This window comes from Athene cunicularia (genome assembly GCF_003259725.1).
Source record: "Athene cunicularia isolate RWA chromosome 1 unlocalized genomic scaffold, athCun1 chr1_part1, whole genome shotgun sequence".
In the NCBI taxonomy this organism is placed as follows: domain Eukaryota; kingdom Metazoa; phylum Chordata; class Aves; order Strigiformes; family Strigidae; genus Athene; species Athene cunicularia.
This window is the reverse complement of record NW_020799091.1, coordinates 66506996-66532957: the sequence shown is the minus strand read 5'-3', so window position 1 is coordinate 66532957 and position 25962 is coordinate 66506996. Positions and strand designations below refer to the sequence as shown.

The window sequence follows — 25962 nt, the reverse complement described above, 5'->3', positions numbered from 1 at the left end:
AGTTTATGTAGCCCACAAGAGAGTGAAGAACTCAATAGAGGACAATCTCAGGCAAATAGGGCACAGTATCAGGGAGAAACATTCATCACTTTTGCAGGTAGTAGTCAAGCATAATCCATGTGTGAGCTCAAATGCAAATTCATGGGCAACAAAAAGCCTGCATGTTGAATATATATTCAGTTCAAATATAAAGAACCAGATTATATCCAAATAAGTTTTATCTGAACATCTGACCTTAAGAACCAGCCTCAGTTAAGTGCTGGCAAACACCAAGATTTGGAAAGAAGTTAGGGGTGTTGCACTATTTTGAAAGCTCTGTTTTGAACCAGCTGTCATTACGAATGTCTGCTGGTACCCCGTCTTAGCATACAGCCTGTCACTGTTGAGCATAATGGGAATGAGCCAATGGAGTGTATTGAGCTAAGCTTTCTTGCATGTCTTCGTAGCTCAAATTATCCCTTCACGCAGCCATAACAGGTAAGCTTTGAATCTATTTATGCTACATTCTAATTGGTTCCATTTAATTTGTGTATATGTCTCTTATGTGTGTTTGTATATACATATATGCATATTTATATGCACATATGTACATTTGGACATCATTATTAAATGCAAATATGCATATTGTCACAGATTATTGCTATGTTCATCACAGATTCTTAGAGCACTTGGCTTTATTACACAATAAAACAACCATAGAAAGTTAATGCCTTCTTTAGAATAAATAAGGGACGCAGGACTCATTATACCATATATGTTTAATGGTTTGGACATCTCAGTGCCCACATGAAAGCAAGGAAACATATATTGCAATAGGCAGTATAATTATTTCAGCAAGGAACATCCATCCCACACTCCTAGAAATATGAGATTCAGCATCACGAGATCCTAGCATTATGTCATCAGCTGCATGAGTTTCACAGCTTATCTTTCTGATTTTATATTACAGAAGTAAACTCCAACAAAAATGTATGACACTGCCAATTTAACAGCATATTTATGTTAATACTAGCTGAAATGGTTTCAAGAAGGTGAATAGGATCAGCATTTTTGTACATATGTGTTCACTTACACATATATATGTGCATACACACATGCGCACATATAAATGCATTCGTGTATGTGTGTGCACTATGTATATAAACTGTCATCTAGAGATGTTATTATTTTAAAAGCTTGATTCCAAGTACATTAAACTTGAAAACAATGTTCCATACAGTTGACCAATTTAAAGAAGTCCCTGCTGGTGCACAGAAGACCGAGCTAGCTGGTATCCTTAAACATCATCAGATGAGGCTGCAGGTAGCTGAAACGTTCCTTAATGAAAATTTAAAGAGAGTAGATTAAAATTATATTCCTCCAACCCAACAGAACAGAAAGGTAAAGACATTCAATTGCAAGCAAGATCTTGTTTAGCACCAAAGGAATTTTGTTTGTTGATCAGAATTTATTGTCTGAAGTGAACAGCTAGGCTTGTGACTATGTATATAAATACTTTCTACAATGTATTCTCCTAATATGCAGATATAGTTCTGAAAGATGACGTCTTCCATAATTTTAGACTGTGATGTCCATGACCAAGAGTTAGAAAATCTCAACAGCAAAAAATCTTTTCATCTGTTCTACTCCATCTCTTAACACAGTGAGAAATGAAATAAATCCATAATGACATGTATTCAGTTTTGAACTACTAGGTTACCTTTTTAATAGGGTTTTGTTGGCCAAAAGAGTACGTAGCACCAGGGAAGTGGTTTGAGCAGAATACTCTACCTGCGTGTCTGTCCAGAGTGCTTGTAGCCTTCCCCTGAGCACATCAGGAGGGTTTTTCAGTGAGACGACATTGAGGGTGCTCAGCTCTATACCAGATCTGTCATTAGTTCAGAGAAATGCATCACATCTTTAAAATCTCATAACTAAAAAGGATACTGACAGGCAGGAGTGTGACAAGAGGACAGGAAGAATAACCAGGAGACTGAAAGGACTGATTTGTTTAGCTCATTTGAAATGAGCTAAATAGCTGCGGGTTGTCTTAATGCTAACTAAACACAACATCACACTAGTTAAGAGATACTGGAGGAAAATAGCATCAGTGAAGGAGAAGGAGATTTGCAAAGGGACATAACTAGGAGAAATATGATGATGTTAAGAAAGGAAAAAACACTTCTGACAAGAAGATACTCTAGGCAGCACAATCTCTCCCTGGGGACATGGCATCACTTAAGACATTTAATCTAGGCACACAAAACAACTGAAAATATGCCATAGGAAACAATCTCATGGTGTCAGGGAGCTGTACTGGGTGACCTAAAAGGTACATTGCTAATTTGTGTGCACCTGTTATCTGTGATTTTCCTTGCTTGTATGGCCAACTTATTGCTACTTGTGTGTATTTGGTTTCTCTGGGCCCAATCCAACTCATGCTGTAGTCAGAAGTTTCCGACGGAAGCAATAGGACCTCAATGTCTTTTCCATGTCTTTGCTGTTCTAAAAAGAAAAGAAAAGAAAACAAAACACACTCTACAAGAACTATTACTGTATATTGTGCATGCATCTAAACCAGATTGGTCCTTTAATGTTTCTTGGAAATTTAAACCTGCCTTTATCCTTAGAGATATCTGGGAAAAAGTACATTTGCTTTCATACAACGGAGCTAAAATGTTTGATAGAGAAGCAACTTACAGTTCATCTAAAAATAACTTCTGATGAAAAACTGCTTTGGTCACAGAAGAATTAAGAAAATTTTCTATACTAAACTCAAAAAAAAAAATTTAACACAGAGATGGTAGAGATCTTTCTATTGCTAAAGCATAATGTAACTGACAAAAGAAGCAAGAAATTAATTCTGAACTCAAGGCTGTAGTTTTCAAATAATTTTACTCAATATCTGAGTGTATATAATCATATGATGCCTAAATTCCAGCTCACTTGCAGGTAGGGAATCACTATTTTCTGGTAGCTCAGTGTTCGCCCCTTGAGAGGCATAAATTTCTGTGTAAGTGGGGCTGAATGTTTAGGAGTTAGGGCCGTGTGTTGGTGTTGTCTGTATATTTAGCAGCTGATATTGTAAATCTTTAGAACACCATTTCCTGAAAATACTAAACAGACATTTTGGTAGCCAGTATTGAGCCTGTGGCTATACAGCTTCAGGCTGTGATCTTGTCAGCTTTTACAAGATAAGTAGGGTCAGGTAGGGTCAGCACTTGGATTGGTAACTCTAAGGCAAGGCAGTAGCTGCAGGAAGTATCATAGGCAATTGAATAGATATAACTGTTTTACCTGAGCCTTTTCTAATACTCTGATGAAGGCATAATGCCCACGTGTGGCACGAGAGCAAGATCCTCACCCTTTGCAGTCATCAAATGCCTCATTTTCAAAGGGGTCTTCCCCTGACCTGGCATGGAGGTGTGTGGTACAGTAAACAGGAGACCATGGAATTTGGGTACCTCTTGCACGTGTCCACAGTCCTGGCTAAACAGCATGTAAATGCATGTTTCATCAGGAAAAGGGTAGAGGTAAAAACCATTTCTGATATCTTTGGGGATGCTGGCAGCTCCAAATTTATAAAAAAAAAAAAGACAAGTCTACTGAGCCAACACCTTGTACAACAACTTTGAGTCTCACACATTTCTACAGAAAGTACAGAAGAGCTGATAATGAAACCCTTGCCCAATGGTCTACACTGCCAAGAATTTTAAATTGTAAGTTAACCAATTTCTCCTCTAGAGTTCAAACAATAAATAAAATTCTATGTGAAAAATGGAGCCTTTTATTCCTTTGTCAAAATCTGATCAGAGTAAACTACAGATGTTAAAAGGCATCATAGTTCAAAGAATTAAAAAGAATCTTATGGGGTTTGTACGAAGAAAAGAGTTTTAGAGAATAATATGGAAAATATTATAATGCTATTATATAAATCAGTGGCACATCCTCACTTTGAATACAGTCTTCAAATTTGGTCACCTCATCCCTGAAAAAAGAAAGTAGAAATAGAACAAGTCCAGAGACTGGCAATAAAAATGATAAAAGTCACAAGGATGGGAAATTTCTGGAGAATAGATAAAGAACACAAGCACCAGCTTGTCTCTCAGGGAAGACTCACCTTCATGGGACTGCAAATCATACATGAACCCTCTCTGTAAACTTGGAATAAGCACTGTTGCCTGAGATAATCTAGATGTCCTTGGACCCTAGCAGTTCTGGAAGGCTTTGTGCCCTTGTATGAAGCAGACATTGCAGATACTTTCCTCAGTTTATCCTGTTGTCTTAGAGGCCCTTCAGTCACTGGAGGCCAACGTGACCTATGGACAGTGGACACGGCACAGAATCACATGTTAGCAACACCTTTTTTCCTTTGCTGACTATATTCCAAACTTTTTTTTTTTTTTTCCTCAGTTTTAGAAACTTCACTTTTCCATAACTTTCTTTCAAACTTTGGATGAGTTTTTCAGAAAAGCAGAGATGATTCAGAGGTAAAAGTCCATAGACTTGCCTGGCAATCTTTTCAGTTAAATCACTTAACTTCCCTGAAAATGTGCCATTTGTCTATTCAAATAGTGTCAGCCCCAAAGGACTTGCGCAGTCTCCCTCACTTTGTGCGATGGGATCCCCAGGCTTCGTCAGAGCTCTACTTAAGCATGACTATAATATAAATAACATTTCATCCTCATGATCTTCCAACTTAATTAGCAGCAAAGGAAAAAAGAAAACCTTTCCTATCCTTGCAAGGTGAAACGAAGAGGTATCAAATTTCAAACGGATAAGAGGTATTGCTTTTCCGAACAATGTACAATTAATTAATGGAACTTGCTGCTGCACGGATAGTACTGAAAGAAACAGCATCATATTTGTAAATGAGGAGGCATTTTTAGGCATAAAAGCAAATCTTCACACAAAGTTCAGATTGGGTTAAAATCAGTAGCATGTATTATGCAGAAAGTGAGATTAGATTATAATAATAGTTGCTCCCAGCCTTAAAAAAAAAAAAAAAAATCTGTGAGAGTTTTACTAGCTGGTATTATGTAATAATGTCTAATTATCCCAGCAGTTCTTGGCATATGGCAGTCAATAGACAGCCAATACTCAGGAAGGCATCTTCGTTCATGGTAAACTGTTACAATGAAGCACGCAGTGAGGAGGGAGACTCTCCTTCTGTATTGTCAGGTATTGGCCTCTGCCAAAGTCAAGGCATTTTAGGACTGACCCATGCTAGTGCCTTCTAAAAGGCAGCCAGGAAAGAGTCCTACTACTCTCAGAGTAACTGCAGAGCATCACTGAACATCTACATATGGGAAGTGAGAGGCTGTCTAACCTACTGATGGATTATCAGGATAGGTATGGATTCCTACACTGGGTCTTCAGAGAATCAGGAAAGACTAGGAGGCTTTACAAACTGTTGGCTGTTCACATCTGTTTCTAGAGCTGGACAAATCCTTTCTCCTTTCTCCTCCAACCCTCCGTGGGAATCCTGGAGGCAGCAGTCATATTCATGTTAGCATGATGTGCCTTACAGCCCTGTCTTCAGATCAGGAAAAAGCAGACCAAGATCAATAAGATCTTGGGCAAAAGAGGTTTGGAGGAAGGTGAGGAAACCAAAGGCTCAATGACTGTAACTAGTCTTCTCTTTTGATCTATGTGACAGCACACCCTGGAGTCCCAGTGCCTCAACACACAGACCAGAATTCCTTCAGAGTGTCCCCAGTCCCTGTCTAAACCCAGAGTCATCCAGAGGAGCCTATGGAGACATAAGGTCCATCCTTAGCTGCAGATGGCTGAATTGTACAGCTGAACCTCAGAAGCACGACAATGTTCCCCCAGGGGTAGGTGTAGTCTGTGGTACCTCTGGCACACTTTTCTACTCCAGATATCCTCAGATTGGGGCCAGAGGCCAGGAGATATCACTGGTCCTGGGAAATGTTACCTTACTGTGGTGATGCATGATAGATATCTCGTTCATCTCTGAACTGTTAAAAAGATGTTAATTCTAACAAGCTACCAACAGAATAGAGGCCCTTTTTTTCCATGATTACACTTACCTACAATTTCAGTGATCTTACAGGCCCCACAAGAAATCAGGGAGGATGTCTTCTAGGGAATAGCTGTGCTGGAGTGAGTTATAGGAAGTTGTTTCCGCCTTGTGGGTTGGAAAAGTTATCTACTAAGTGAAAAAAAGAAAATAAAAAAAAAAAAAAATTAAAAGGAGCATATCAGCTCCTTACACTAGAGGTTTTACACTAGCAATCTGTACTTTTGTATAAAGACAGAGTATATACATAAAGTAAGCACAAAATGCACAAGCAGTCATGATTCCAGGATGTTTGTAATAACAAGTTAGACTGTAAATTATTTCTTTGGGGGGCAGAAAGCACAGTGGAAAAAATGTATATTATTCATAAAAATGATTGTCCTGTTCAGTTGTATACCTCTGCAATTTATTCCGTAACAGCTTTTTACTTCAAAAAAATCACTAGCTAATGACATCTCAAACTTTAAAAAATCCACTTATTCACAACCCTGTCCCTGAGGGAATTCCCGTGTGTTATCAGAAATTTTTCCAAAGATCATTAACAGATATTACAAACCAATTGAAACTGAGTATTTTCTTTGCAAATTACTTTTAACTTTAGAGCTATTGAAAAAAAGACATTGAGTGATTTAATTTACTTAATCTGTCTACAGATTGCAGCTATGTGCATATCCTGTGATTGCATTTCCAACAGAAAGCATATATAACTATCCCTAATAGAGATATTTTTCTAAATTATCATACAAGATCAGTAAGATCTCTGAAGATATTAATGTTTACTTTTTCATTTAGAAAATTGCACTCAAGAAAGAAATGGGCACCTTTATTCTGTTGTTATCTTAGAAATAATAACACACCATAATACTTATTTTACCTGCTATTTTAATTAAAATTCCAATAATCATCATATCTGAATATCCTTTGAGAATATGTTCTACTGATTTTCCTGAAAAATCACTGTATTTTCATTAGGCTGTGAAGCCAATATTTTAGAAACACCTTATGCCGCAATGAATATACCAAACAAGATCCTGTATCTTATGCCAATCCAAAACAGCTAAGTGTAAAGCAAGCTAATTCAGCAGAGGAGGGCTGGAGATGGTATCTTATTCTCCACCTTATTGCCTTAAACTCCTCCCAGAGAACCTTATGCATATCAGCACCACTTCTACAGGAAGTATGGAAAATATCTTCCCCTATGAATATTTAGCTTGTAGGATCTTGGCTAGGGATCCTGCTCTCTTTGCAGATAAGAGATAAGGGCTTGAACCCCCTGAAGCTCAGGTGGACTTCAGAGGCATTTACTCTGAATGACAGCGAAGACAGCTCTGCTGTACTTTGTGTACTGCTCAGTCTCAATTGCGTGTCACACGTGCTTGGCCAGGTCACTCTCTGAAGAGATGTGGGCAAAGCAATGCACAGTTTGACGAAACAAGTCAGGATTAGCTGGTGAGAAGTTCAGCTCAGCTGAGCTGGTGGCTGTCTGGCCAAGAAGCACGAGCAGAAGAGGATGCTAGATGTCTTGAAATATTAGCAAAAATATGTGTGATGAACTTAGGGAGCGTGTGTATTGGGATCCTGGACTTGGACTTCTATATCCCATGTCAGTCTCAGTCATCCCCTGTTGTGGCTTTGGGCCTAGAGATGGGTATTCAGAGCATGACCCAGATTTATCACAGCAAATAGATGCCCAAATGTCTTTTCATATCTTGTTTAAAATGGTGGGAGAAGCCAATTTTGAAACTGCCAGTAGTTGAAAAGATTATTCCCAGAGCTACCTGAGGTCCAAGTCTCTCCTGTGAATGTTGAGAGACCAGATATCTTTACAAATTTCCCACAGGGTTAACTTGACAGCTTGTTCCTTTCCACCATCCCGTGGTGGCAGGTGGGCATGAGAAAGGAGACAGGGTGGCTGCTATTGAGCAAGGAGTATCTGCACCGGTTATTGTTTTGGTTTTAACACATGCTGCACTCAGATAAATGCAAAGTGAGGATGGTACGTTCTTCCCTTCTCCTGGTAAAGGTGCAGCCTCTCAAATTTGTCATGTTCCTGCTCTTTTTTCACCCACATGACCTGCTCAAGACACTTCTCTAGACATGATCCAAACCCCTAGTTTACAACCATAATAACATTGCAGGTGTCAGTAGCTGCCACTGTGAAATCCTACTGCTTTTTAGGATGCCCTCTTTTTAGAGGTGCCTCCCCCACCCTTCTGTCACACACGTGCAACTGGCATTACAGTGTCAGTTCAGATGGTGCACCCAGAAAGCCAGAGCCACAACACATTTGCCAGTGACTTTCACTTCACACTAGCAGCACAAGCTCTTGTGCATACCCGGCTCCAGGGACGAATCAGTTCAGTGCTAGAGCATCCTCCTGCTCTTCTCCCCAGCCTTCCTCCCTCCCAGGTAGCTTGTGTTGCCTGTGTTTTAATACAATCAGCTGCCCCATGCTCTGGGTGCACTCTTCTGCATGGGCACTGGTGGCAGAAGCTACCACCTGTGCCTCTGTCAGGGGTGACCTGGACTTTCCACCTGCCAGCATCGGACTCTGCACCATCAGCTGCCAAACTGGCATGGCTCCACCAGCCATGGCAGCTGAGCACCTCTGTTGTCACTCAACACGGGACATCTCCGCGGAGTCTGATAACACATCTGCTAATTAATGCCAGTTGTGATCATTGGTCAGATCCTCAACGGGGATAAATTGACACGGTTCCATTTAAACCTGTGACAATTAGCAGCAGCTTAAAGCTGACCTGGTGGTTTTCTTCATAACATGGATATACGTTGTTGAAAGTGAATAAAACCTACTAACTAATTGCATATAAACTACCAAACAATCAGAAAATGAAATGATTGTCGGTAACTCCCAGCCCAGGCCAAATTACAATAGTGACAAAGAAGCGATAGCCCCAGATGTGTTAACAACTCTCTGAGTTATCCAAGCTCCTTATAATAAAAATAATTAATAATAATAAATGTGCTTATGGATACGTTCACCTTTCTGTAAGGAAAAACTAATGACTCTGTCTTTTAAAATGGAGACTATCAGGAAATTCAAATATGATTCTATTAACTTGTAAGCATAGCATTTTACATTTCAACAACTGAACAGCTCAAATCTATTCTTGAATTCAATTTTTAAGTCTTATAAGCAAAACTGGTAATTGAAAAGGAACACTCCAAGAAATTTCTCGGGACTCTTTTTCTGCTGTTTGTTAAAATTTCATTTCAAACAATACTTCCACCCTGTTAGGTTGTATCACCAGGCCTCTCAAGCATAGTACGTAGAGCTGTAGCAGGTATTACATCCTAACTAGAAGCAAGTAAGGCATTTCTGGAAATAAAGCAAAAGTTTGATAGGTTGTGTCAAAAGGAACTGCTGTTATTATTATAATTTATTATTTGTTAAGCACTGACAATGTGCTCAGTTCTGCTGATTAAGTTCTTCTGAGCAAGTTCTACTGATTAGCTTCTAAGGACAACACACTACTACAAAGAAGATATGTGACAGCTATCAAGACTTTTGCTTTCAAGGCTCACTTAGCAAAACAATTACATGCCAGTTATGCAGGTTTTATGAAAAAAAAAAAAAAAAAGAGAGAGAAAATGCATAAACTGAGTAAATATCATGACTTTTGTGTTCACTAATTTTCCTACTCCAGATCTCTCAGTTCAGTACTATTTGACAACCTCAAAGTTACACTGAGATTTGAGGAAGATCTAAAGCCTCATCCTTGCTTATATTCAGTTTTAAGTATCATGCTATATTAAAGGCAAGCACATAGGTTTTATTGCTAGAATCTGTCTTTGGATTTGGGACTCACTCCTTGGGAAGAGCTGAATAGGGCCATCCCAAGACAGACCAGAATCTGAGCAACTTCAGACTCACACACACATTTTCTTCACGCCACAATGCAGATTGAATAGAGTTAGCCAGTGCTCCACTCATAGGTGGTGACTGGACCCTAGGAAGACTTTTGGAGGTGTAGGTGCCAAAAGGGCACCTTTCCTGTCCTGCTGGGTCCTTGCTAGGCTACCAGAGCCCTTTCTCCAGCAGACCTGTCGTTGAGTCTCTCCACCCTGAGCTATAGGTACATTTTTGCAGGGTATTAGGAGTTGGCATGTTGGGTTTGTGCTGTCTAGAACCACTGCGGCAGTTCTATTCCGGAGAGACCAGGTGAACTTTGTGCCAGCTTTACAACCACTTCAGCATGTAAAGAAATCACAGATTCTCCCTCCACCCTTACCCTTAGATCATTTACATACAGTGTACCTCCAGTCTGGCAGATTCCCCAAACCAGGCATTTGACAGAAAAATAATGCATATACACGTCTGTGTGTCCATGGCAGAGGACAGGGCTGAGGACTGCTTTAAGAACTGCTGGCCAGATTTACATGTCAGGAGGGTACCAAACAGATATTGTCCCTCACACAGGCCTGGCAACACCTAGGCTTTCTAACCACAGCACTGCCAAAACTCCAGCTGTGCAGATGTTCTTAGAAGAAAAACTCCCTTTTGTCTGTCACTATCCTCTAGCCTGCACACTTCCCTAAATCCCGCCAGCACACTTTTTTTTTAATAACTGACAGAGAGAAGTGAGTTCTTATATAAATCCTTTGTGTGAAGATCAAACCGCGGGCATGTAGAACTATTATTTTTTTTAGGGGAAAATCTGCCCTAAAATAATCATTCCATGTTATCCCCACAGAGCGTCTGTGCTGCCTTTTAAAATGCGTCCAAGGCCACCCTCAAGACCAGACTCAACACTGGCAGGCAGAGGGCTGCAGCCGAAGTCTCCGTGCATGCAGGGAGGGCAGGGCATAGGCAGCCCAGGGCAGGATTGGGGTCAGGGGCAACACAGCTGGAAGGGGCCGTAATCTGAGTTGCTCCTTGCAGACAATGTCAGCCTTTGTACTGATAGAAACTTACGGGGCAACGCGGGAGCCAGGCCCAGGCGTGTGAAAAAGGTGTTTCTTTACCTAGACAGCTTGGACTCCTCAAGCATCCAGCTGGCAGAGCCTGAGGTTTCAGACAAATCTTGTAAATTAACATTAGTTTACTAACAGACCAAGGAGTGGAGGATTTGGTTGAGAAAGCATAGGCTTTCATTCATAAACTCAGAAACCCTTGTAATGGAGAAAGAATCAGCAAAAATGATCAGCTGATTACAGCACTATTAGGAAATTATTTTTAAAAATAACGTCTAAGGAAGAAAGCCCCCAAATGACAGTAGAACAGTACTTTTAGGAACTATTTCAACGTGGCTTGTCTGGCAATTTAACAATTTGGTTACCAGCTAGAAAAATGATCAGGTATTAGGCATAGTGAAGACCCTATGTGTGACACCACGGAGTAGCATGACTCACTGTAGCAGCATACCTTTGGTAAAGCCCCCCTCTCTCCCTCTTTCACTCTTTCTGTTTCTTTTCTTGTGCTCCCAATTTTCTTGAATACAATACAGTCAGGGTTTTACACCCAGCCCTAATTTTCCCAGAAGGTGCAGCTCTTAAAAACCAGCACAGGTTCTTTTACTCAGGACCATAAAAATAGACTCGCACTCCAGTGCAACCATCTAAAAGATGGATGAACCAATTCCATTAAAATAAAAACATTCTACCTGTGCCCATCCCCCAGCAAAGTTTCAGCCAAAGCCAGAACTAAGCTCTAATCTAGCCTTTATTAAAGTGGAGAAGAATCAACTTCCTTTTATTCCCCCATTCATTTTCTGCCGCTGTGATTTTCTGAATTTCAGGCAAGGCCATGACCAAGAGTTTCAGGGCCAAAAGGGGCTGGATGTGCCGTATTCCTGGCCCAAATGGAAGCAGGAAATACTAAACATCTTGCATGGAAGCCTGTTCTCATCAGGTTTATAGCCCAGCTTTTTCCATCAAAAGCAGTGAGGATGGTACAGACACAGTTCAGAAATGCATCCAAGCATATGGGAGTATATCTACACTAATCCTCCTTTTGAGCTTCATCCAGCACTAAATCAGAGCCACACCATAGAGAGGAATAATGCAATAACTTGTGGAAAAAGCATGGTTCCTTGCTATTAGAATGGGGAAAATCAAACAACATGACTCACTTGTCTCCTTAAAAATTGTAGGAGGAACATTAGCAGCACAAAGCATGGCAGAGCCTGGAAAAACAAAACCCATGTACTGCCTTAACTTGCCGACCTTGTGGCCACCATCCCCGTGCACCGCAGGCTACATGTGAAAGGCAGTCACCGCTGGGACAGTGGCACAGCATCGCCAGCCTTGGAAGAGTAACACAATAACTACACAGGCGACAAAACTCACCTGCGAGGCTGTGAAAACACCTTCTTGCAGAGTTAACCCATGTCATGCTCACAGCACTGTGGCTGCAGACACCGCCTTGAGACGTCCCCTGAAAGCATCGCTGCATGAGTTCAGGGGAAGAAGGGGTGCATGGCCTTATTCTCCCAGTCAGAACACAGGGCGCTCTGTCTGTGGGAGGAAAACGGCTCTGCTGAGCTCATCAGAGGACAAGAGGGCCCTATGGCTGTGGTGAGGCCCAAAGGGTGTGCCATCGGCGCTGGGTCGGATGTGGAAGCAGAACGGGCAGCGCGGTGACACCCCGCTCCCCGTCACAGGCTCTAGCCTCACCTATTGAAAGCAAAATCAAAAGATAAAGCTGCAAGACAAGATCTGCACCAAGTGTTTGAAATGCTCTAGCAGCAGTAGCAGATGCAGACCAGGGCTCGAACCTTTCATTGCTTTTTCCCTATAAAAAGAGATTTTTCTACCAAGCGCAACCATGCTCCGCAGCTTCCAAATGCCGCTCTCTGGGCCTCAGATGGGGGACAGAAAGATTTTTCAACAGAGCTTGCTTCAGGAGAGCTGATGGGTTAGGGAGCTCAAAAAGAGCTGTCAGCTGACAAAATAAGGTGGGTAGTTAGGGATACAAGTTAGGAGAGGGTTTGACTAACTTAACTAGCAACAGGAAAAAATAAATACAGCTCCACACACACAAGCACATACACATGCAGAGCCCGCTCAGTCATACAGCCTATTGTTTCCATACATAAAAATCCTCAAATTTCTTTATCACATTTATTGTCTTTTCCAGATTAAAACTGGAAGAAATTATATTTATGTCTTTTCTTAAAGAAAGAAATCAGTATATGACTCAGTGGAAAACCCTGTAAAACATCCAGTTCTTCAAAATTACTGACCAGAACCTCATCTGGTGTAGCTCAGCCTCGTTTCGTTGACGTAACAAAGCATCTACAAAACAGAGCATCTTTACCCCAGCTTAATATCTGCCCCCATATGCTGTTTCTTTAGAACAACTTGTCTTCCCCGTTTTTTTTTTTTTCACAATATGCATCTGGTTTAAGGTGACTTTTCCTTTCCCAGCATATGGAGCTGAATGATTATGACGATTTACATTTATTTTAAATCACAGCCTATTAAATGGAAAAATAAATGTTAATATGTTGATATGGTTTACTTCTGAATGAATTATTGATATGAATGAGTAGTTGCAGCTATCATAATTACTGTTTATTAAATAAATATATTTTGAATTAGAGACCCTTGATTAAGAAATCACATTTTTGTCTGAAAATTGTTTCCCTGCTGCTAGTATAAGAAATACCTCTCATTACTCTAAATAAAATAATAATAAAAAAAAAAAGCTTGGTGAAATGATTCTATTTTTTATCTTTTCCTTTGCTCTGTGAACTTGGCAGCGCTTTGTGCATATTCCCTTTCACTGCTTCTCTCCTCTAATCAGTTAAGTGAGGCTCTTTCCCCTCTGTTGTCTGTGTGGATCTGTCACATAGCACCTAGAGACACAAAAAAACATTTTAAATAGGAAAATGCAAAACACAAAAACTAAAGGACTGAGGATCAGATACCTGAAAATCCTCTCAACATTTTCTTTCAAGCTGAGCACGTTTCATATTAATGGTGTCTCTTTAACATAAATAATGATCTAATGAAATAAATATGAAATCGAAAGAATCATAAAAAGAATTTTACATTTAAGAATGCCATCTGTGTAACACTTAACCTAACAATGAAATCATTTCAGTGCCAAAACAGCTCACTCTGCTTCCAGCACAAGTTACAGGAGAGGGTAATGGTTTTGCAGAACAGCATAAAAGTCTGAGTTCAATCGCAGAAGGAACACCTGAGTTCAAACTCGCTGCACTTCACACAGACAATGAATCTTGCATGTGAGTTTTGAACTAGCCCCTGTTAATGTTTCCACCTCCAGTCATCACAAATTTTTCATGCAGCTGCCGATTTTTACTGCAAGGAAATTTAGATATCAGAGGAGAAGATTTTGCAGGTCAGCATGAGAGTATCTTGAGATAACTATTACATCGATTCTCTGCTTTCCTGTTGTCCAAAACTGTCCTGCAATCCACAGTCAGTTTTGTCTGACTGAAGAGCACAGGACTTAGAAATGAGACCCCCTTTAAATATATCTGTAGCGAGAAATGTTCTCCCCACGAAGCACTTAAGACTTAACACCAGACTTAATGACAACTTTTAGGACCAGTGTCCTAAGTCACAGGGTTGTCTGGGCATGCAGTGGGAAGACGTATCACAGGATGGAGATGCTATTTTGCGAACTGGGAAGTCAAGCTCCTGCCATGAGTGAGGCGGTGCAGCAGAGCTGTGCCGAACACAATGGAGATTGTTTGTTTATACCAGCCAAAGAGAAGGGAACATATTTGTTTTGAGTGAGCTGTGTTAGAATACATATTGTTTTATATGCCCGGGCCTCATTACGCCGTGCTAGTCTTCAGTATGGATCAGATCCTAAAACTGCTCAACATACTGAAATAAATGTGAGCTCTACCCACAGAACGTCTCCAGACTTAGGCCTCACGTCTATCAATGTCATCTCAAAAAAAAACAAATGTTCAAAAAAGAAAAACAACAAAAGTATCTTAGAGACAGTGGAGGATGCTCACGTGCAGTAGATGCCATTCAAGGGGATGCTGAGGAATTACTTGGAGAGAAATCCACGTAACAAGACTGAAGAACAGAGTGAGCCTGAAAGAAAAGGAGAGATAATTAAGGTTTAGTGAAAGAAATATGACTTGTAACAGTCAGGTCTGTACTTCAGAAGTTATTCTGAAACTTAGAAGAAATTCTTCCTTCACATCAACAACACGGCCACATTAACATCTCCCTGGGCAAAGGTGGCCTCAGCCCATATTTTGCTTAAAGATATAATCATGTGAGCATCCACAGAGGAAGAGTTAAAGTGCTGTTCAATAAACAACCTGAAGTGCTGTACGCTGTATTCATATAAGGAGAGGTATAAGCCAACAGAGAGAGACGTTCAGCTGCAATCAAAGAGGATCTGAGCCTAGCTGAGTGCTCACATGACAGTTGGGATCATTTCGGATCCCTTCCAATGAAGATAAAATAGCATCAAAAGCAGGGAGGCTTTTTTTCTTTCTTTTAAGGATGAAGACACAACATCATTAGTCAAATTTACTCTGAACTTCCACCTCCTCATGTTGATTTGTACTCAGGTTGAGTAAACATATCTTTCCATCAAGGTAAATAAATGTAAAAGCCTATCAGTAACTTAATTGCTTAACGAAGGATGCAGTGTGGGGTGTAACACTGTTTTTGACTATACTGTTGAAGTTAACGACCTCTCAAAAACACCTATTATACAGCTTGGCAGTGAAAAAAAAAGCCTGTTTCTTCTTGAGAATCTGATTATAAAATTTCAATCATTTTCCAATCATTTTTTCCTAGTATTGGGGAGGGGGTGAAAAACTCCAAGGACAATTCTTCAGGTGTACTGATGTAAAATGGAGTTTATTCATTTGAAGCGCTGTCCTTTGCGGGCCTGCAAGCCACAGAGAAATTAAGCTTGAGAGAAGCAGGGAGTCCACAGTAAAGGCAGAAGTTACACAGCATGGGGGAAATATCTCCAAATGAAAATGGCCACAGTACTGAGCAGGACCATTCGCTGGGGTGGGTTGGAGGCCCAGCCCACAGATGTCAGGCAGGAGCCTGATCTCAGATGCATAGCACACACCTAAGGACATCTGGGAATGTGCCCTCCTCTGTCCTTGCACACCTAGTGCCCTGGATTGAGAGGACCCATGGGAGAAAGCAGTTGTTCCTGTTCAAATCAAGCCGTTTAATAGAGGTGCAGGCAAAATCAGCTCTCTGGTGAGAGGACAGCAAGGGAGGAAGGTATGCCACGCATCTGAGATTGAAATCTGGCTTGGGGTGGGCAGGCAGGCAGAGTGCAGAGGCACAGCTGCCAGCCTGACATGATGGATCAGAGAAGCTACTAAGGAGCTGCGAGAGTCCAGGCAACTAAAGCAAATCAAAGCACAACAAGGCAATAGGTCATCTTATCTTTACAATCTATCAATTAAACAACCATCCACTTCCAAAGGCAAATGATGTCACAAGCAGTAGACATCCCAGCACATGATCACTACCATGATGGAGGGACAGGCTAACTAAAAGGAATTAATGATAATAATTACTAGGAGCGCTAATAAATTTGGATAGGTGGTTCTGCAGTGAACCTCTCTGAGGAAATAACATGGTTGGGTATTTTGGCTTGATCCTGTAGTCCCATATCAGCTTTACTGAGCCTGTTGGAAAACAAAGGTGTGTTCAGAATTGTCCATTACATGGGAGGCTTTCGACAAAACCTCACCCTCCTTCAGTCAGTCAGCGGTGGCGAGTGCCACCGAATCGGCTTTAGCTGCTTTTTCCAAAACCCCGAAGCTTTCAGAAACATTCATTTCTGCTGGCATCACTCCACAGCTCATTGTTAGGATTTGTTCTCATTGGCATGCATGAACAGAGACTGATGTATGGGGCGACCCAGGGTGACAGCCTTCAGCCCCAAAACTGGATACCTGCTTCCCTTAGAGCACAGGGACTCACACTTGACTCAGAAGGATATACACACAAATTCTTTCCTCTCTCATTTGCCTGTGTTAAGTCTAAGCATGTTCATCCAAATTAGCAATCAAGCAAACTGTGCATGCAGAAATCTGCACTTGTACAAACTGTGCACTTTTTTTTTGTAACATTTCAAGATTAAATATCTTGACAAAAGATGAAAACCCTTTAACAAATCTGCCCCTAGAGAAAAGTAACATTTTTTTATTCCATTTACTGTCAAATGACATAAAGAAAGTATAGCTGAACACAGTCCTATAGGTTGATTTGTTGCTTTAAATAATGTCACTAACATCCAGATATCAATGTGATGGTGCAGAAAAAAAAAAAATCATATTGAGCTAGATTCAAATACAAACCTAGAGATTGAAATTAATTCTGATGCTACACGCTTAATTCATGTTTGTGTGACTGAGGAAGGGAGTATCTGGTTTACCTTGAATTTCCTGACTTAAAATGGTGAAAATATGACCCATCACGTTAATTAAAAAATAGTTTTCAAATGTAGCTTAAGTGGTATTGCACTGGCAGGAGGAGACAAACACTTTTTTGTCCTCAACATGTTATGTGATATAGGGAAGGCCGTTCAACATCTTTTTCATCAATTCCTAGGTAGGTCTTACAATTCTCATTAATGATTTGGAAAAAATATGATGACCTTTCACAGTGAGAAGCCAAAGATTCTTCTTTAATAAAAAAATTAAGCATTTGTCCCTCAAAACCCATAATCCTCTCCTGACCACATAGTTTGAAACAGGTGCATATAGGCAATTATCACACATGTTAGGCCAGTCTATACTTATCACATTCGGGTATTACACCCAGTGTGGTGTGTTCGTGTTTAATACCCCAAAATACTATATCGTATCAGTGGAATTTCAACCAGCACACATTTGACTACCGACTTCACATATGGGGCTGGGACTAACTTTTCTCCTAATATGGTGATGGCACAGGCACTATTTAAATGATTCCTGAGCCTTGTAAATATACACCAGATGTATCTTTTGTAAATGTTACATTTTTCAACATCTCAGCATTTGTGAATAGTTGAAAGCGATGCCAGCCATGCTTTAATGGGGCACAGAAGCGTACTGCATTCAAAGAAATGGCACACCATTGCAATAGTCAAAATTACAAGTGCTGTCAAAAAGCTACATTTTCGCTTTATTGATTAGCACCAGGTAATGCAGCGCTCCACATCGCACCCTCATACATGCCTGTTTCAGCTACTGTTTCCCTGCACATGGGTGCACAGAGAGGGGGATATGGAGCTCCCAGGGCTGCCCCAGGGAAGGAGAAGGGCAGAGCCCTGGACAGCCAAATGTGCGCCCCCCCCCGCCACCCCGGATGGCCAGAGGTGGCGTGGGAAATGGTGTGGAGGCTGCTGCTCCCATAGCCATGGTCACCACCTGTTGCCAAAAGGCAACCACAGAAATGCCCCCACCTTCCCAGGTCCAGCGACAAAGCAAAGCACACCTTTCCCGCCGACACAGATGTTGTTTGAGGCTACAACACGTTTTTCCTGCGGCTCAGGCTCCTGCTGCTTGGTCGTTCCTCGTTGCAGAGGTAACTCAGCACAGGGAGAGGCATCTTCCCATTAGGGGCCCCTCCTGGAGCGCAGGGCAAATTTATTCAGCTGTAAGAAGCAGCCACCTCCTGAGCTTTCCTGGACCTCTTTTTTTCCCCCAAGTTTTTCCTGGCTTTCCTGTGTCACTGCAGAAATCTCAAAGAAGACTCTGAAGAACACGTGTGACAGGCTGTGGAAAACATCCTCTCCATGCTTTCTATCTCCTGGCACTTGCCCTACCCCTCATCACCCTATTCCAGCTGCCCCAATGGTCTCCCTGTTAGCACCAGGTGGTAAAAGGTGCCGTCAGAAAATCAGTCATCACATTTGCCTGAAAACACACTTCTTCTTTGCAGGATTTGCCCCCCAGCTGTCCCCCAGATAAGAGGAAAGGCCTTTATAATGTTGCACAGTTACTATTATTTGCAAGGCAGAGTGCTTTTGCTATGTGAATTTTGCACTGGAGTTGCATGGTGTGTCTCAGTCCAGAAAATCAGCTAAAATCAGAGCTAGGTGACACATGACAATAAACTTAGAGGGAATGGACTAGATGTAATGCCCCACTACAAGTATTATTTCCAAGTTCACAGACTTGCAAATTAAAATGTCCCTGGATTGCTGCCATAAAAAAGAACATTAAAAATCAGGGGAAGAGGTCTGGGCATCTGTTAGAAGCATCTAATATATACCAAATGTGTATGCTGAGCTTCTTAGATATATGCATTGTTGAAATGTAGCCTACGACTAATGTAAAAGCAGAAATATTTTAATTGTATTTTTCCATTTGATATTCAAATGAAAAAAAATATCTTATTAAACACAACACTTGAAAAAAAAAAAAAAAAAAAAAGTTGTTGAGGAAAAGAAAAGCAAAACTACTGATTCCTTTCCTTATGATGATCAAATGAGCCTTTCATGTTTGTATCTTATACTTCACTTTTTAGCATTTTCAGGCAAATAGCAGATATCAAAACTTAGTAAATAATCAAAGACTTATTCAGTTTTTCCAAACTGTCATGCTGCTTATCTTGTAATAACTGATCTCTTAGGTAGCATAAGCTATTTAATTGCTACTGAAGATTATTTGAATGAAAAAAGAGACGACATTCTCCCTTACCCCTCAAAAAGACAAAACTATATTCTTCAAAAAGACACATGCCGACAGATAGATTCTGATCTCTTCTACACACGCACAAGTGCAATGGATAATTTTACAAGATTCGATAGGAGCTGTGTATCTGAGATTACACCCTGTCCTCCTGACTGCATATACCATGTGGAAAATGGCTTAATTTGGAAATAAATTTTGTTGCTGTAATCTCTGGGCATCCAAAGAACCAAACCTATTAAATTATTTTAAAAAGCAGCTAAGTATGCACAGCAACTGTATTTTAAAGGGACTTTTTACAGTGTTGGCAAAGTGCGTATTCATGTATCCCCCTGACATGATAGACTGTAATGGCTTCGGTCTGTCATGTCAACCATCTGCATATTAAACAGTCCCTAAGTACACATTGACACAGCAGACCCTAATAGCTCTGAAGCCGTAACAATCTATTGAGTCAATAATATGCATGTTAAAGAGCATCTCCTGTACTTCCATCAATATCTTTTATCTTGTCCTTAATTTGTATCCTCTTTTTATATGTATATTCAGAGTTAAGGTTTTAGGAACCTTTATCCTTTGACGTGTTGCTGCAGATGTGAAACATGTGGCACAGAGAGGCATATGCAGTAGCAAAATCCTTCCCTAGTATCTGGGCCAGATCTTAAACCGAGCACTGTAATATTTTTATGTTGGCAGCACACATTCTTCCAGATAAGGTGGAAATAGCCCCTCTTTTCTGCTGGGCTGGATCCGGTGCTTATGAAAAGCCCGGGAAAGATTCCTGATGATTTCACAGGCTTTGGATGGAGCCCAGTGTGATGCTACTCATTTCCTATTATACATTTCCTTCTAATTAAATGAAATAGGTCACAAGGGGAAAATGAAACAAAAGACAAATGTATTTACTTACAGTAATATCAACCCCAAAAAAGACAATCAGAAACATGAGAAAAGATAATACAAAATACATTGTCTCTTCATTAACTTGAAATTACATCTGGTACCACAGTCTTAATTCATTCCTGTGTGATCACGAGATCTTTTATACCATGGAAGAGGGAGGCTCGTATTTAAGTATAAGAAAATGGTGACTTAACTTCCTTTGTCTAAATAACTGCAGAGAAAAAGCTTAATTTGCTTTTCCTCAACTTCACATCATCGTACTGTGGTGTGATCCTCTCATACCCTGATCACAGGATTTTCCCATCTTCTTCCTCTCCTCTTGCATTCTGTAAGCATCACAATTTGGCTCACACTTTTAAAAGTGAAACCAAAGTGCAGTTTGTTTCCAAAAGGCAAACCCAGGGACAGGAAGGCCACTTGACCCTATCAGCAGATCTTACTGGCCTGAATTCCCCTCTCCTTTCCACTAATTTGACACCGATGTCTTTGAAGCACTTATGGATTTATTCCAGCATATTCTTGATTAACTTTCACATCAGTGAGGGCAGAATCGTGGTACTCTCCCTGTCGTTTCTCAGGAGTGTCGATTCATCCTTCCTTTTCCTTGCACTATTTCATGCCCCCAGGCACACCAGACCACATCATCTACTTCTGGGCCTCACTTCAGGACAGCATCCCCTAACGACATGACAAGCACTGGAGGATCCTGCCCTCTATTAAGGTCTCAGCAACTTTCTTCTTTTAGCCAGCAGGTTTTTCTTCCCAATGCAATGACAGGGAAGTCAATCAGATGCCCACATGCATGCCCAGGAATTTGCCCAACCATGAGGCAGGTCCTCAAAGCTTCAGAGCAGTTCATCCATTTGATCCTACATGCCACCATGTGTGTTATCAGGACAGGACTTTCTAAAGAGTGGGTAACACAGTGCTCACAGCCACAGTATTCATTATTTGAGCTTATCCACTGAAAATCTCACAAGCAGATTTAATTTTGGGCAGGAGATGTTTTTTTCTAAATTAAAAAATCTATTGAAAAAAAAACAAGCAAATGTACAAAAAAAAAAAAAAAAAAAAAAAAAAAGATAAAAGCAAAAATCACTGAAAGTCCTGCTCTATACATTGCCAATATTTCCTTTAACTGAGGGAGTCAGCCCAAGTGGAGCTCTTTAAGGGCTTATGGAAATGATTCATTGCCAACTCCCTTGTTCCAGTTCATCACCAAATAATAGATGAAATGCAGTTCTGTAATATTATGGGAGGGTACAGCCTTGCCCATTTGAGGAAAATGTGTCCTCCCTGGACTTGCTGCAGAAGGTCTCCTTTGCTACTCACTCTAGTCAGCCCTGGTGTTTGCTGTGAAGCAGCCCAACAGCCAGGACCCATCCAGCCCTGGTGAAAATAGGAATGTCACACAGCAATGACATAATGGCTCTGGATCATATATGACACCTGACTGCTCATCTGACTCTTCTGTTTGCCCTTAATGAGCCCTGTAGGCTTCCCTGTACTTACCAGAGTTACCAGGCAATGGCAAGGAAAGACAGGAGAAGGAGGGCTGCTGGCCACACGGCCAGAAAGAGTCCTTTAACGCAAAACCTCTGCACTGAGGAGTACTGGCAACGTTGGGTAATGCTCACTCCAAGTGGCCAGCACTTCCAGGAATTGTTCCACTGATCTATGAGGAGAGGTCACCCAGTCCAACCCTGCGTTACAGCAATTGATACCTGTCACCAGATGAAAGAAGAGTCACCAGCCTGAGTCAGTAAATGAGCCAGATATGTAAGGGTGATGAAAAGAGGGTGAGTGAAAGAAATGCAGTGCCGTAGGCGGGGCGCTCCGTGTCCCCCCAGCAACCACCTTGTGCACACTGCAAGTGCAAGGTGGGGTCTCCAGGAAGGGCCTTGCCTCCTCCCACTTTGTCCCCATCCTGAGCAAGTCTGACCTGTGTCCAGCTGCAGCTAAGCCTGCCCCAGGCTGACCTGATCCTGAGCCCACCAAAGTCAATGAAAAGATTCCCAGTTACTTCAGTGATGAGGGCTCCATACCCTCAGGCAAACGTGGGAGAGCAAAATTTGGGCAGGGCTATGATTTCACTGTCTATGTGCATAGGATGTCTCCTTTCCCACACGGAGGAACGCTGGCCACCCTTCCCACTTTTTTGGTTCTCAGTGTTCAACACTGCACCTGGAGTTATCTCCCATTTACCAGGGAGCTGATTTAAGTGTCTGACTCAGTCACATATGTTTGGCTCCCTTATCCAGAGTAAGATTTGGCCTACTAGCTGTGAAAACAGCTTATATCACATGTGCTGCAAAGCCTAGCCAGAACAGGCTGAATAAAGGATGAAGTTTAATCATGGAAATGTTGACCTACAAATAGAGAACAAAATGTTAAACCACATGGTATAGGGTGCTGCACGCCCCAAATATCAAGGAGAGGAAAGAAGAATTGAACACATTTGGAAAGTAAAGCTTACTGTTTGGGGTTTGGGTGTTTTTTTTTTTTTCTTTTTCTTTCTGCAGATTCGGAGAGTCAGACCCACACTGTTCCCGCTCGCGATGACACCCTGGCATCTGAAGAACAACATGACACCCACCACAAAATGCTGCTGTTGGCTGGCGCCATCTAAAGTGGTGAGGTTTGGTGAGGGAGGTGAGACTGCCAAAGGAAGGGGAGTGGGGGTGTCACAGCGAGTGGGACCTGGCCACCAGCGTGACTCGAGTCTATGGGACCCATACAAACTGAGAAGAGGTAAACATGACAGGGATGAATGCCCCTTTCATCCTGCTTCCTTGAACACTAGTCGTGGGTTACCTATAACAGCTGAGGGGGGACTTTGTCATTATTTTCACACCACCTTTCAGCTGGAACATTCTCACCTTTGTGGGTTTCGCACAAAGAAGGGCAGCTTTTTTAGCAGAGAATCCGTTTCCATTTTTAATCACAGCCATCACACAAACGGTTCATCTCACAGGATGTGAAAACTTTCTCATAGGTTTTATTTAACATCATTTGAGGGGGTGCAAAAGACAAAGAATTTTTTAAATCAATAACTGTCTTGCTTTCAATAACTTGCAGGCTTTGTCCTTAGGTACGCTGTATTTTAGACAAACGTAGTTAACAGCAACTGGCCAGACCTTACTGACTGACAACTGTTTCTTTACAGGATTTCTATGTGCCAAGGAGCTGGACAGTAATAACCATTTGGTATTCATGGAAAGTACTTGCAGAACAATAATGACAATAATTGCTTCTGATTCTTGTGTTTACAACACTGCCAAAGTATCATTAGAGCCTTATTTATAGATAATAATGCTTATTAATCACACATATTTGAATTTTGGAATGTATTAGATTAATATTCTTTTGTAACTTGGTTCTGTACTAATGCTATGAAAAGCACTTTCTGAATGCAGCCCACTGGGAAGTGCTCGCCTCAGAAAAGTAAAAGCATCCAAGCCATCTGCAGGTGAGGGACAAAGGGCATACCTCTTCCTCAGCAGGCAAACACTGGAGCCAGACATGCAATTCCCAAAAGCAGCTCCTTTGGACTAAAATCGGGGGCAGAGTCCTGAAAAAAAATACCATGAAAGGTGTGATAGTAGTGTCATGCTTGAGCTTGCTTTTCAAAGATCTCTGAAAGGGTTTGCTTTCTACTGCCTTATAAAGAAACTGGTTTGGGAGGGGTGAGGAAGAGGTCCATCTATCATCTCACTCTTTAACAGCCCATTCTACCTCATGGGCAAGTTTAGCCTGAACCTCAGGATTCCTCATCAGTCGAGATGTTGGTAATGAGAAATACAGTATAAAAATCACTCCTAATTTTGGTTATTAAATAATTCCAGCTTTTCTATATCAATGTCTGCTGCGATTCAATAGCATGATAGAAGTAAAATGGATTTTTTAAAATGACAGTTACAACAAGCAAAAATGTCACCCAAATCTAAATATCAACTGCCATATATTCATATTCTCCTTTGTCTCCCTGTAGCCCATTACAATGCTGAAAAAATACACCAAAGCAACTGCAGTACCAAACTCTCCAATTTTTGGTGTGTGGCCAGCTCCATAAATTTGCATTTAAACAAATAATATCCAGAACAGTGTAGTATGTCTCTTTTTTTGTCCTTTTTTTTTTTTTCTGAGATGGTTCTTCAAGCAAATTTAAAGAGGCTCTGTCAGTTTAGGGACCATATTTTTATTTATGGGTTGTTTTGGTTTTTTTTTTTCCTTTTAACCCACTGCTGATTTAACAAAACTACCATAAGCACCAGAAATTAGAGAAACTGGGAAAGAGGGTGGGGGGGTGTGAGGGTATTTTATTCCATGTGTCCATTTTGTGGTTTTTATGGTGCTCCCTGCGCAGTTAGGATAACCTGTTCCTCAGTGTCACAGCCCCCATTGTCTCTAGGGAGCTTTTACAGTAGGGAAAAAAAAAATAAAATGCAGAAGCTTTAAATTGTGAAGAACACTTGTGGCTTTGCTGCAACTCTCCCAAACTGCCCCTAGCTGATATATTTTAACAGGCAAAATTACAAAGTGATGGTGCCCCTTTAAAATGTGTTTCATCCATTAATATTCCAGTGTGCTTTGCTTACTGTGTTTATAAAATGCCAGTATTGAGGTTTCCCAGGATTTTCGAACCTATCAAGACAGCCGGTGCTGAGCACAGCCCAATCATTTCTAGGCGAATCCAGGATTTAAAATAAAACAAAAACCTAGCGGCGTGGTTAGAGATGAAACGAAAGAGTGAAGTAGGGTCCAGGATGCAGAGGGGAGCCCCATCCTTATGTGCTAGGCACAACAAAGAAGGGCACCACTCCCACCCCGGGGACCTCGGCTCCTGCCCAGGGGTCGTGGTGCTGACTTGTCCCCGGTTGTGCTGGGAGGAGGGTCATGGCTTCACCCACCATTTGCAGACAAAGAAATTATTCCCCGAGTATGGGCGCCAGGGTTGCACAGAGCTTTGGATTGGGCCCCTTTCTCATTTTCAGCTTGACACCATTCAGCCAAAATTGGTCCCAAAACTTGATGCTGCTGCACTGAGGGGACTTTCACTGGTAATCAGTCATGGCTTTTGGTTCTCCTGCTTCCCATCCTCTGAAGAAGAGCCCATAACCCCAGGTGCATGTAACCTGCTATGGGGTTCACTGGCACACAGGTGTCTGCGACACAATCTCCTCTCCCCAGCCACTGGCTGCTCCTCAAAGCATTTGCTATGTTTTCCTTATGTCTCAGCATGTCATGATGCAGAAAGCTGTCCCTCCAACAGGTCTTTAAAATTTGTACCTTATTCTTTCCAAACAGTCATAAGAAATACCTGGAAGAGTTCAGTACTAAGATCCTATTTTCAGAAAGTCAGAATATCAGCATTTAAAATAATTCACCCTATTCAGGTTTCAGACTTATTTTCTTAATTGA

The 25962-nt window shown here is 41.3% G+C and overlaps 1 long non-coding RNA gene across 5 annotated transcripts; it reads right to left on the bottom strand.

The window, feature by feature from the left end:
* Window positions 1-740: 740 nt before the first annotated feature.
* Window positions 741-24116, bottom strand: LOC113479516. 5 transcript variants are annotated; one of them, XR_003398293.1, is made up of 7 exons: window positions 24031-24116; window positions 22054-22265; window positions 14983-15064; window positions 12332-12658; window positions 6033-6151; window positions 1771-2484; window positions 741-1317 (listed from the first exon to the last, which is right to left on the bottom strand). It is a non-coding gene; the product is annotated as an uncharacterized LOC113479516 (long non-coding RNA). The 5 variants fall into 5 exon arrangements; XR_003398295.1 differs by having other exon boundaries at window positions 741-1867; window positions 2335-2484; XR_003398292.1 differs by having other exon boundaries at window positions 741-2484; window positions 6033-6154.
* Between the last annotated feature and the right edge of the window lie 1846 nt (window positions 24117-25962).